The following is a 12,178-nucleotide window of genomic DNA, read 5'->3' as shown; positions in this document are numbered from 1 at the left end:
CTTAAAAATATAATAGGAGTGGAGATCAATTCCTCTCCATTGAAATGTGGTACTTTTTAAGGCTACATCAGTGGTAAATTTCCCAAGTGGAATTAGAAAATTCCTCTCCCATGATGTCATGACTTTCCTGCGATGGATGCGGAATATGATGCATATGCATCATTTGAAATCTGAGACTCTAGGGGAATTATTAACATGTCTCTTCTACACACACACACACACACACACACACACCCACACACACACACACACACACACACACACACACACACACACACACACACACACACACACACACACACACACACACACACACACACACACACACACACACACACACACACACACACACACACACACACACACACACACACACACACACACACACACACAAACAAACAAGATAAACATTGTGTTTCCATGGCTTTGCAGTGAGCAGGTTTCTCTGTAACTTCCATGGCCAAGACATGCCTGATACAAGCATAGTATAGCACTGGCTTCAACCCCTGTTAGTGGTAAGACATTGGAACTGCAGGGCAGAATCTAAATGCTTCTGTTGCCCAAACTTTTGCACACATCTGTAATTGATATCATTTCAATGATTTATGGGAAAATGTAATGTGCGTGCATCTCAAATAATGATTCTGCCTGCGCATACTGAAATCCCACATGCTGCCTTCCACTAACAAGCCACTTTCAATACCACATGATTTCAATCAACCATAGAAAAGGAACCATTGACAGATACATGCCAGTCCTATAAATTGCTTTGCAGGTCCCCCTGCTGGTAAGAGAATTCTATAACAACAATGTAAATGTTTATAGCCAATAGAGGGCGATAGAGACCAGATCAATGATTAAAAAGTGTTATCTAAAAGTAATGTAACAATAATAAGCCTTTTATCAACTATTTATCATTCAACTATTCTTTTCAACAATAATAATATTTTCTATATGCTAAGACAATAATTTTTTATTGACTAAATTAGTATACACATTCATATTCTACAGTGGGTGATGCTGTCAGTTTCTAATAATTCCAAATAAGACAAAATGAAAATTGCTCTCTGTTTAGCCACGATGACAGTTAGAGTATCCCTTGTAATGCACATATTTTTTTTATACTATTAAAACATTCCCCGAAACGTCAAGTCTGGCCTTTTAGAACCTAATGGGGGGTTGGGAAAGTTGTCTGAAATACTATTTTGTTAGTTAGTTGTGTGTTTTTCAAGTGTGTCATTGATGTATTGCTTAGTACAATTTCCTCCTGACCCTAGCCCACATGATGAAATCGAAAACTCTCACTCCACTGTAATGGCTGCTTTTTTGGACACTCAAACCCACTCTCATACAATGAGGGCAAAAGAAAGTCAGAGGTTGTTGTTGGTGTGTGTTTGTGTGTGTGACAGGATGGGAGGTGTGTTGTGAAGGAAGTCCTCTTTGATATGAGCACAGTGTGCTGGGCAGCTCCTAACTCCCCTCCTCGCTCCAGCTCAAATACCACAGTCTGTTTGAAGTAGAAACACAAAACAAATGCATGTGTTGTACTCTGCTCCTTTGTCTCTACGTCTCTGGGCTCCATAGTATATCACAGCGGTATCAGCTGTCTGAATGGCCAGATCCCGGAGAGATGTGTACATATTTACCTCTGATAGCTGCATGACCAGCTGGGCCATCGTGTGGGGCCATGCGTCCAGACCAAAGGGGGTCTGTTTGGGCTTGTTTCAGCCTCCGGGCCAGTGTCGTAAATCAGAGACAGCCAGGTCAGGAATTAGGTTCTGCAGGGGGAAGGAATTCAAAGAGAGATGTGCTTTAGTTTAGACAGACTCCCCATCACATCACCAGAAGGCCACAAGACAGGCACATTATATCATTAGACATCTAATCAGTCACAATCACTGAGCCTTGTGTCTTGGACTGGGAACATGGGAATAATGAGCTGGTAATTATCTCCTCCACACTGCTTCAATTGCTGAGTAAAAGCTTAACAAAGATGAAACTGAACCTGACACCGTCTAGCTGGACTAGTTAACCTGTTTGAGTGGATTAGATTTAGAGGTGCTTCCTCTATAAAGAGGTTGCTAGGGTATTTATTTATTTAGAGACAATTGCCTTATCAAACAATGACAGTGACGTAGTGTTTTTACGCCACCACTATTTTCAGATGTGGTGTTGCATTACACATTTTATTGTTGGAGAGTAAAGAGTAAGGGTCTGCTAAGTCATTGCCATTAGGTATGTCATCTAACCCACATTATAAAAATACTTGAGAACACTTGCGGGTGAACACACTTCTATACGACTCCAGATGAAAGACAACCTATGTTTTGATTCGCCATATTACCATTGATTGTCACTTAGGGCTCTGTGGCTCTGTGGCTGTTTTGTTGCAGCGTCCTGCCGTCAGTGTGGCTGTCGACTCCCTCTCTCAGGAAGTTGCTCTTAAAGACTCAAGGGTCTCACCCATAACAAACCCCAAGCCCACACACACCCACACGCGGCCAAAATCGGCAAGTATTTCCTATGGGTATTATTATTGATGGATGACTGTAGAGCAGAGTCCTGATTCCATAATGCAGTGGTTCTAAATGAATACATTAATCTATACGGCCAAATTAGTTGACAAACAAGTCAATATTTATTGGGTTGATAATGGACAGAAACCCAATGACCAAAATTAAAAATGTCAATAACAGTGAATCAGATCAGTGGACAATAACTTCCCCATGTCACTGTATTGAGAACATCTAGTCCCATAGATATATTGAGAACATCCAGTTCTCAAATGTTTGTCAATAGGCTTTGAGTTACAGCAGAGCATTGATGGAGAGATCATGGGGGACATCATTGGTTATTTTCCCCCTGGGCATCAGAAGGACACGGATTGAGTGTAATGGAGTGGATGACTGCCTGAGTTGTAAGAGCAGGACCAAGTAATCCATCCCTCGAGAAGAAGACTCATGACTTTCCTGTGTGTGCAGATCAACAGTATTCTACTTCTCAATTAGAATAATACACCGCCTCTCCTAAGAGCTCCAATGATCAGTCTCAAACCCCAAGGTCAGGGGTCACCCACCACTGCCAGGCAAAATGCTAGTATCAGTCTTAGCCCAGCTCCTGATATCTGTCTAAGCTGCCTCGGAGTGTTGTGTTTCCAGAGGTCACTCAGAAGCTGATCCTGATTCAGTCCTTAAAGACTACTGAAGGCTAAAGGAGTGGTGAGGGTACTGAAAGTGGAGGAGTCCAAACCTGCTCAACTGTGAGATAAGATAACACTTCCTTTGGCAGGACTGGATGGCCCTGGTATGTTTGGAGAGCTGGCGTAACGTGATAGGCCAAAGTGCTGAGAGGTGACCATGGAGTGAATCTCCTTAGGCCCCTATCCTCTCTGAGAAGGCCAAAGCTCTCCATCTCTGCCTGTTTGATTTGTGAGGGCTCCGGGTCTCAGGTGATAACAACACACCTGTGGAAACGCTGGTGTGATCCACTTAAGCCAATACACAAAAATATCTGATATATGGTACTCAGAAATGTACTGTAGATTAGATGTCTATTTATCAACATTAGACGTCTATTTACTAGATACAATCACAATGTTGTACTGTAAACCCACATATTCTACCATGCTGTGTGGATCAGCCCCATAAAAAATAGCAGAACTATCTTGCTCTTTGCAAAATTAATCGTTTGCCAGGCTGCTTCTCCACAGACCAACAGCTATAGTGCCCGGAGCCAACATCTAGTCCCCACTGGGCAAAAACTGGTTCAATCAACATTGTTTCCACGTCATTTCAACCCCAAAAATCTATGTGATGATGTTAAATCAATGTGAAAAACTAATGGGATTTGCAACCCAACTTTTAACCTAAATCCAATGACATGGTGAAATGTTTTGTTGATTTCACGTTGAATTCAAACCAAATGTAAATCAAAACTAGACATTGAACTTCAAGTCTGTGCCCAGTGGGTCATTACATTAATGAGAGTTATGGGAATTGTTAGAGGGATGCCAGTGCAAGGAAGATTTATATAACTGTATGTATGATTGCAGACAAGCTCAAATCAAAACTCAAAATGGATGGTTTTGCATTTTGTAATAATGCAGATTCTAGAAAATAGACAATCTGATGCATTGTCTTTTATGTAAAGTATCAGCCATCATGACTGGTAACATGACAGATGCCATCTCGATCAAATAATTTAGCCCATTTCATAAAAAACAACTACAACGACAAGCTGACTCCCTCTGTAGTCACAAAGGCCAACAATAACCATCTTGTGGTTTCTCTTGTTCCGTGCCTTTAAGTCTTTATTAATGATAGCTGTCATCATGCTCCCCTATGTTGGTCGATGGCAGGCGGTTGTCACATAAATGATTTGATAATGACAGTGTTCCGCCTGCCAACCACAACATGGGCAGCCATTGTTTAGCACATTTTGCAATGCTGCACCCCACCCAGTGCCATTCTATAAGTGGGAAATGATGTAGAATAACAGAGCTACCCTATCCCTTGCTGTGGTGAAGCAAGGAAAAACTAAGTCAACATTTATATTAATTCCCTCAATCGGAATAGTATCATCACATCATTTACAACTCAGTACAGTCTAGTTAGAACACATTTGATTAGATACAGTAACGTATGTTATAAAATGCCTATGGTTATGAAATAATTGACTAACATGTTGAAACATGAATTCATTGGTATATGCCTACACAGTACTCACATGTTTGAGGAAAAAGTAAAACCCCTTTAGAACTATCCCAGTGCATTCTGACTTTCATTTTGCTGTTCCCGGATCATCCTTGACACACCTTTAAACACACACTCAAGAGGTTTAACAGAACTAGCCTGGTCTTTGCTCCTTGCAACTCAGCACATTCTCTATGACAGGACCTGGGATAACAGAGTTGAAGGGTCAGGGGTCAGGATGAGTAATGCCTGTCAGGTAGGGGGGACTTAAAGTGAATTACATCATAAGAGGAACCATTCCTCTGCCCTGAACTGTAATTCATTGCCCCTCCTAGAATTTGATCGGTTCTTCCCTCTGTCTGGAGTGGACTAGTGACCTGGGTCACACAACACAACCCCGTGCTTACGCTGCCATTAAGCATTACGTCGCTGCACACTGAGATAACCTGCCCTAAATAACCTGTCCTCCTACTGCTTCTCACTAAACAGCACTGCAGGGTACAAATTCAAAGAGCTGCCCTTTAATAGAGACCATGTTTAACTCATAACAGAAGTGAAAGAGTAGACACTTAAGAAAGAGGTAAGGTCTGAGCTTTTAAGCAGTAGGAGGACGGGTTATTTAGGGCAGGTTATCTCAGTGTGCAGAGAAGTAATGCTTAATGGCAGAGTAAGAACGGGGTTTTGGCGTTTTTCTTCTCTCTAAAATATGATGATTTCTAACAACTTTCAATTACTGTAAGGTCATTGTAACTTATTGTTTTACAAAAGTTAGTGAAACCATTCTGAATTTAAAAGGCCATCTTAATGAGTCCTGAGACACCATGATATATACAAAACATATATATACTTTTGCGGAAACCAAAAGGCTAAATGTGAAACTAGAGGCACCCAAACATCGAAACAAAAATCTTCTGAAAGAAATGAGAGCTCATTGAAGCCATTACTGCCAAGAAAATCTGTTTGTGATAAATTGAACCATTAGATGGCAGTAACATTCTTCCCTAGTTGAACTAGTCTGTCGTTGTAGTCATTGACAAGGCAGGTTCTGGACTTCTGTATGTGCTGCTGCACCACGTCATATTGGTTTGTGGGTTTTTGAACAGAATGTCAGCAGAAATCCATTTCTTTTTTTGGGCCATTTCTTCATTGGATGTGAAAAAGCATGTACATTTGACACGTCAACAGAATATGAGCAACTGCATTTCCTGTCTCATATGACTAATGTGCCAGCACAAAATGCACAGTGTCTCACCACTACCCAGCCAATACAGAGTAATGACACAGTCCTTCTCTGGAAAAATGGAAAACAGAGGCTGAGCCGTTTACCATTTTGAGTGCAATGGGTGGAGGACGACAAGCTCAAAATAAAGAAAAGAAAAGCACATTTCCTTTCGATTCACTGAAAAGAATGCCCTTCTGGCTCTAACTATGTCCTAAAAGACTTGTGAAAATCACATAACAATATACTGTATTACAGTCAATTCACTTTAGAGAGAGTCTATGACAAGCAGGGCAGTTTTTTGCAGAGTGGTTAGTATTGAAATAGAAAAGTCTGCAGCAAAGTACTAGCCCACTGGGCAAAAACTGGTTGAATCAACATTGTTTCCATGTAATTTCAACCCAAAAAATTCAATGTGATGATGTTGAATCAATGTGCAAGACTGATTAGATTTGAAAGAAAGTCATTAATGTAAGGGAATTTAGTCTAAAATAAATAAATACTAATGTCACATTGAATTCATGTTAGTCGACAACTCAACCAAATGTAAATCAAAACTAGACGTTGAACTCATCTGTGCCCAGTGGGAGAGCACTAAGTCTGTACCATTAGCTCAGTCAGAGCAGCCCTATTACACCGCTTTGATACACAATGAGAACATAGCATGGGGTTTCACATGAAACACTGCCCTCTTTGAGCTCTTTAAAAAGTAACTGTGTCATGGTGGGCTCAACGCGGCTTCCTCATCAGTTACATATGCTGGGAAGCCTCTCCAAGCTGATGGACAGGAAGTATATGGGAAATGCTAATGAGCCGCGTACACAAGGCTGGCCTGGCTAGGGAGATGACACACACACAAAACACACACACACACACACACACACACACACACACACACACACACACTCAGGCGTGTGCAATGCGAGAGGCTCTCTCTGGCATGGCTTCCTTCCATTGTGTTTGAGGAGGCTCACTCAGAGGCACACATTCCTTTTTTCTGCTTTCATCCGCATATGGAGCTGATTAGTGATGAAAAATTAGATTACATCCATGTGACAAAATTGATTCAGTCACTTAAGGACATGTGGTCAAATGTGAGCCTGTAGAAGGACGTGGAATATAATGAAAATATTTTCCTCAATAAGAGTGTGGATCATTCAAAACTTTCAAATAATTGAGAAAAAAAGCCAGATTAATCTATTAAACTTGCACAAAGCAAAACCAATATAAATATTTAAAAAAGTAAAATCAGCGTCTTTCAGTAAAACTATCAGTGAACTATCTTTAGTTCTCTTCTTGCTTCAGGGCTGAGCTGCTCATTAGCAGGCAATGACCCATGTATATAGAGATGCTCTTAAGATCCTTGTATTATTCATTATGCGTTCCCGGGTGTTACTCCACATGCGTGTATTGAACTGTTTAAGTAAGATTAAAGGCTAAATGATAAAACCAACCCTCACCTTTTTTACAAATTGGAAGTATTATTGGTTCTGCTATCCTCCATGTGCACCGGCATGTAAGGTAATTGAGATTTACAACCATGGGCTCAGGTGCAAACGAAAAAGAAAAAAATGCCACAGATGGTTAACGGCTGTGTTATAAAATACAACAAACCCAGAAAACTGCTGCCTGTAACTCTATCTGCAGAATTCCCCCAGCTCATTTTCCAAAGGGGCGATTTTTCTGTTTGATATTATCACTGATCTCAGAGCTGTTGGAGTCGGTCTACAGGACGGGCTCTGTGGTGACACCACTGATCTAAGGCCTGTGCGTTTTGAGGCGCAGGACCTTACAAATGGGAGGGTCAGTGGGCTGATCTCCTTGGGATTTAGAGCCAGTAGGCAGAACTGGAGGGCTGTCTTTGTGATTGCAGCAACCAAACATACATAGTTTCCTTTGTGTGTCTACATTATAAAGCCATTAGTCCTCATTATACTGAGTGCTTACATTTCATTATGGCCTCATAATTGCTTACATCCACATTGGACACTACTGCATCTTCTTGGTGTTTACTGTAATGCTATAACTAAGAAAAGGCAAACTTTTTATGCAGGTGGCAGGCAGACGGGGAATACATTTATTCATATATCAAAGCAAATAAAAATAATAAGAACGCTTAGCAAAATGACATTTTGCAAGGACATTTAAACTCAATGGGAAAAAACCCACAGGTAACTGCCAAAATACAGGAAACACTTTGAGGGATACAAAGTACAGTGCACTCGGAAAGTATTCAGACCCCTTGACTTTTTCCATATTTTGTTATGTTACAGCCTTATTCTAAAATGGATTAAATAGTTTTTTCCCCTCATCAATCTACACACAATACCCCATAATGACAAAGCAAAAACAGGTTTTTAGAAATGTTTGCAAATAAAAAATGGAAATATCACATTTACATACAGTGAGGGAAAAAAGTATTTGAACCCCTGCTGATTTTGTATGTTTGCCCACTGACAAAGACATGATCAGTCTATAATTTTAATGGTAGGTTTATTTGAACAGTAAGAGACAGAATAACAACAACAAAAATCCAGAAAAACGCATGTCAAAAATGTTATAAATTGATTTGCATTTTAATGAGGGAAATAAGTATTTGACCCCCTCTCAATCAGAAAGATTTCTGGATCCCAGGTGTCTTTTATAAAGGTAATGAGCTGAGATTAGGAGCACACTCTTAAAGGGGGTGCTCCAAATCTCAGCTTGTTAACTGTATAAAAGACACCTGTCCACAGAAGCAATCAATCAATCAGATTCCAAACTCTCCACCATGGCCAAGACCAAAGAGCTCTCCAAGGATGTCAGGGACAAGATTGTAGACCTACACAAGGCTGGAATGGGCTACAAGACCATCGCCAAGCAGCTTGGTGAGAAGGTGACAAAAGTTGGTGCCATTATTCGCAAATGGAAGAAACACAAAATAACTGTCAATCTCCCTCGGCCTGGGGCTCCATGCAAGATCTCACCTCGTGGAGTTGCAATGATCATGAGAACGGTGAGGAATCAGCCCAAAACTACACGGGAGGATCTTGTCAATGATCTCAAGGCAGCTGGGATCATAGTCACCAAGAAAACAATTGGTAACATACTACGCTGTGAAGGACTGAAATCCTGCAGCGCCCGCAAGGTCCCCCTGCTCAAGAAAGCACATATACAGGGCCGTCTGAAGTTCGCCAATGAACATCTGAATGATTCAGAGGAGAACTGGGTGAAAGTGTTGTGTCAGATGAGACCAAAATCAAGCTCTTTGGCATCAACTCAACTCGCCGTGTTTGGAGGAGGAGGAATGCTGCCTATGACCCCAAGAACACCCTCCCCACCGTCAAACATGGAGGTGGAAACATCATGCTTTGGGGGTGTTTTTCTGCTAAGGGGACAGGACAACTTCACCGCATCAAAGGGACGATGGACGGGGCCATGTACCGTCAAATCTTGGGTGAGAACCTCCTTCCCTCAGCCAGGGCATTGAAAATGGGTCGTGGATGGGTATTCCAGCATGACAATGAACCAAAACACACGGCCAAGGCAACAAAGGAGTGGCTCAAGAAGAAGCACATTAAGGACCTGGAGTGGCCTAGCCAGTCTCCAGACCTTAATCCCATAGAAAATCTGTGGAGGGAGCTGAAGGTTCGAGTTGCCAAACGTCAGCCTCGAAACCTTAATGACTTGGAGAAGATCTGCAAAGAGGAGTGGAACAAAATCCCTCCTGAGATGTGTGCAAACCTGGTGGCCAACTACAAGAAACGTCTGACCTCTCTGATTGTCAACAAGGGTTTTGCCACCAAGTACTAAGTCATGTTTTGCAGAGGGGTCAAATACTTATTTCCCTCATTAAAATGCAAATTAATTTATAACATTTCTGAAATGCGTTTTTCTGGATTTTTTTGTTGTTATTCTGTCTCTCACTGTTCAAATAAACCTACCATTAAAATTATAGACTGATCATGTCTTTGTAAATGGGCAAACATACAAAATCAGCAGGGTATCAAATACTTTTCCCTCTCATTGATGAGGAATAAAAACAATTTAATCAATTTTAGAATAAGGCTGTAACGTAACAAAATGTGAAAAAGGTAAAGAGGTCTGAATACTTTCTGAATTCAGGTGTGGTTCCTGAGTTAATTAAGCAAATAACATCCCATCATGCTTAGGGTCATTAATTTTGTCACCATGGCTATGCCCCCATAGGATGATAATGCGTCCATCCACAGGGTATGAGTGGTCACTGAATGGTTTGATGAGTATGAAAATGATGTAAACCATATGCCATGGCTGTGTCAATCACCAGATCTCAACCCAATTGAACACTTCTGGGAGATTCAGGAGCGGCGCGCACTTGAGACAGCGTTTTCCACCACCATCAACAAAACACCAAATTATGGAATTTGTCGTGGAATTAATGGTGTCGCATCCCTCCAACAGAGTTCCAGACACTTGTAGAATCTATGCCAAGGCGCATTCAGGCTGTTCTGGCTCATGATGGCCCAATGCCCTATTAAGACACTTTATGTTAGTCTTTCCTTAGATACAATTAACTGTATCTACTGCTTGAATAGTTCCATCTGAGCCACTGGCTTAATCCCATTCTTTAACTCAATTTTGGTTGGACATGAATCCAACATATCATTTGTTAACTTGTTGACAAGTTAATAGGCGATTTATTGTATCTGGAAAGTGATATTGAATTGTGTTTGTTTGTCAATACAATCAAATATCAACATTTGAAGGAGATGTATTTTCTGCTTGGATAGTTCCATCTGTGCCACTGACTTAGTCTGGTTTTAATTTCAGTTTGTCTACAAATTAATAATTGATATTGGATTCACATCTCCATCTCAACCCATAATCGAAGTTAAATAATAGGACTAAATGTACTTTAAATAAAGTTTGATTTGATTTAGTCCAATTCAATTCAATTAACTTTCATTTTTTGTATTATATATATTGGAATTAAAGCCAGTGGCACAGATGAAACTATCCAAGCCGAAGATACAGTGCATTGCAAAAGTATTCAGACCCCTTGGATTTCTTCACATTTTATTGTGTTACAAAGTGGGACTAAAATGGATTTAATTGTCATTTTTTGTCAACAATCTACACAAAATACTCTTTAATGTCAAAGTGGAAGAATATCTATATATCTTTTTTAAAGATAAATAAAATATGTATAACTAAAATATAGTAGTTGCATAAGTATTCAGACCCTTTGTTTAGGCAAACCTAAAGTAGTTCAGGAGGAAAATGTGGCTTAATAAATCACATAATAGGTTACATGGACTCACTCTGTGTGAAATAATAGGGGTTGACATTATTTTTGAATGACCAACCCTTCCTCTGTCCCCCATACAACATCTGTAAGGTCCCTTAGCCAAGTATTGTATTTCAAGATCAGATTCTACAACTAAAAGACCAGGGAGCTTTTTGAAAGCCTCATAAAGAAGGGCAGTGATTGGTAGATTAGTAAAAATAACAAATCAGACAATGAATATCTCTTTAAGCATGGTCAAGTTAATAATTATGCTGTGGATTATGTATTAAACCCCACAGACACATCAAAGATACAGTCATCCTTTTGAACTGAGCTGCAGGACAGAAATGAAATTGCTCAGGGATTTTACCATGAGGCCATTGGTGATTTTAAAACAGCTACAGAGTTCAATGGCTGTGATGGGAGAAAACTATGGATGGATAAACAACATTGTATTGACTCCACAATAATGAGGTAAAAAATGAATAAAAATATACAGAATAAAAAAATTCCAAAACATTCATCTTCTATGCAACAAAAATACTGCACTTTTTGGCCTAAATGCAAAGCCTTACGTGGTGGCTGCATCACGGTGTTGATATGCTTGACATCTGCAAATACTGGGACGTTTTTCAGGATAAAAAGAAACGGGATGGAGCTAAGCACAGGCAAAATCCTAGAGGAAAACCTGCTTCAGTCTGCTTTACACCAGAGACTGGAAGAGGAATTCACCTTTCAGCAGGACAGTAACCTTCAGCACAAGGCCAAATCTACACTGGAGTTGCTTACCAAGAAGACATTGTGTCACACCATGATCTGTTTCACCTGTCTTTGTGCTTGTCTCCACCCCCTCCAGGTGTCACCCATCTTCCCCATTATCCCCTGTGCATTTATACCTGTGTTCTCTGTTTGTCTGTTGCCAGTTCGTCTTGTCTCATCAAGCCTAACAGCGTGTTTTCCATACTCCTGTTTTCTTGAGCCCTGTTTTCTAGTTTTCCCGGTTTTGATCTTTCTGCCTGC

At 40.5% G+C, this 12,178-nt stretch overlaps 1 long non-coding RNA gene across 1 annotated transcript; it reads right to left on the bottom strand.

Annotated features, from left to right (window-relative positions):
- Nucleotides 1–346: 346 nt before the first annotated feature.
- On the bottom strand, nucleotides 347–4,815 carry LOC121573732. The gene is made up of 3 exons (XR_006002087.1): nucleotides 4,726–4,815; nucleotides 1,647–1,778; nucleotides 347–1,507 (listed from the first exon to the last, which is right to left on the bottom strand). It is a non-coding gene; the product is annotated as an uncharacterized LOC121573732 (long non-coding RNA).
- Between the last annotated feature and the right edge of the window lie 7,363 nt (nucleotides 4,816–12,178).

This window comes from Coregonus clupeaformis, chromosome 9 (genome assembly GCF_020615455.1).
Source record: "Coregonus clupeaformis isolate EN_2021a chromosome 9, ASM2061545v1, whole genome shotgun sequence".
Lineage (NCBI taxonomy): Eukaryota > Metazoa > Chordata > Actinopteri > Salmoniformes > Salmonidae > Coregonus > Coregonus clupeaformis.
Note: the sequence above shows the minus strand (reverse complement) of the source record. Positions and strands in the feature narration are given on the sequence as shown.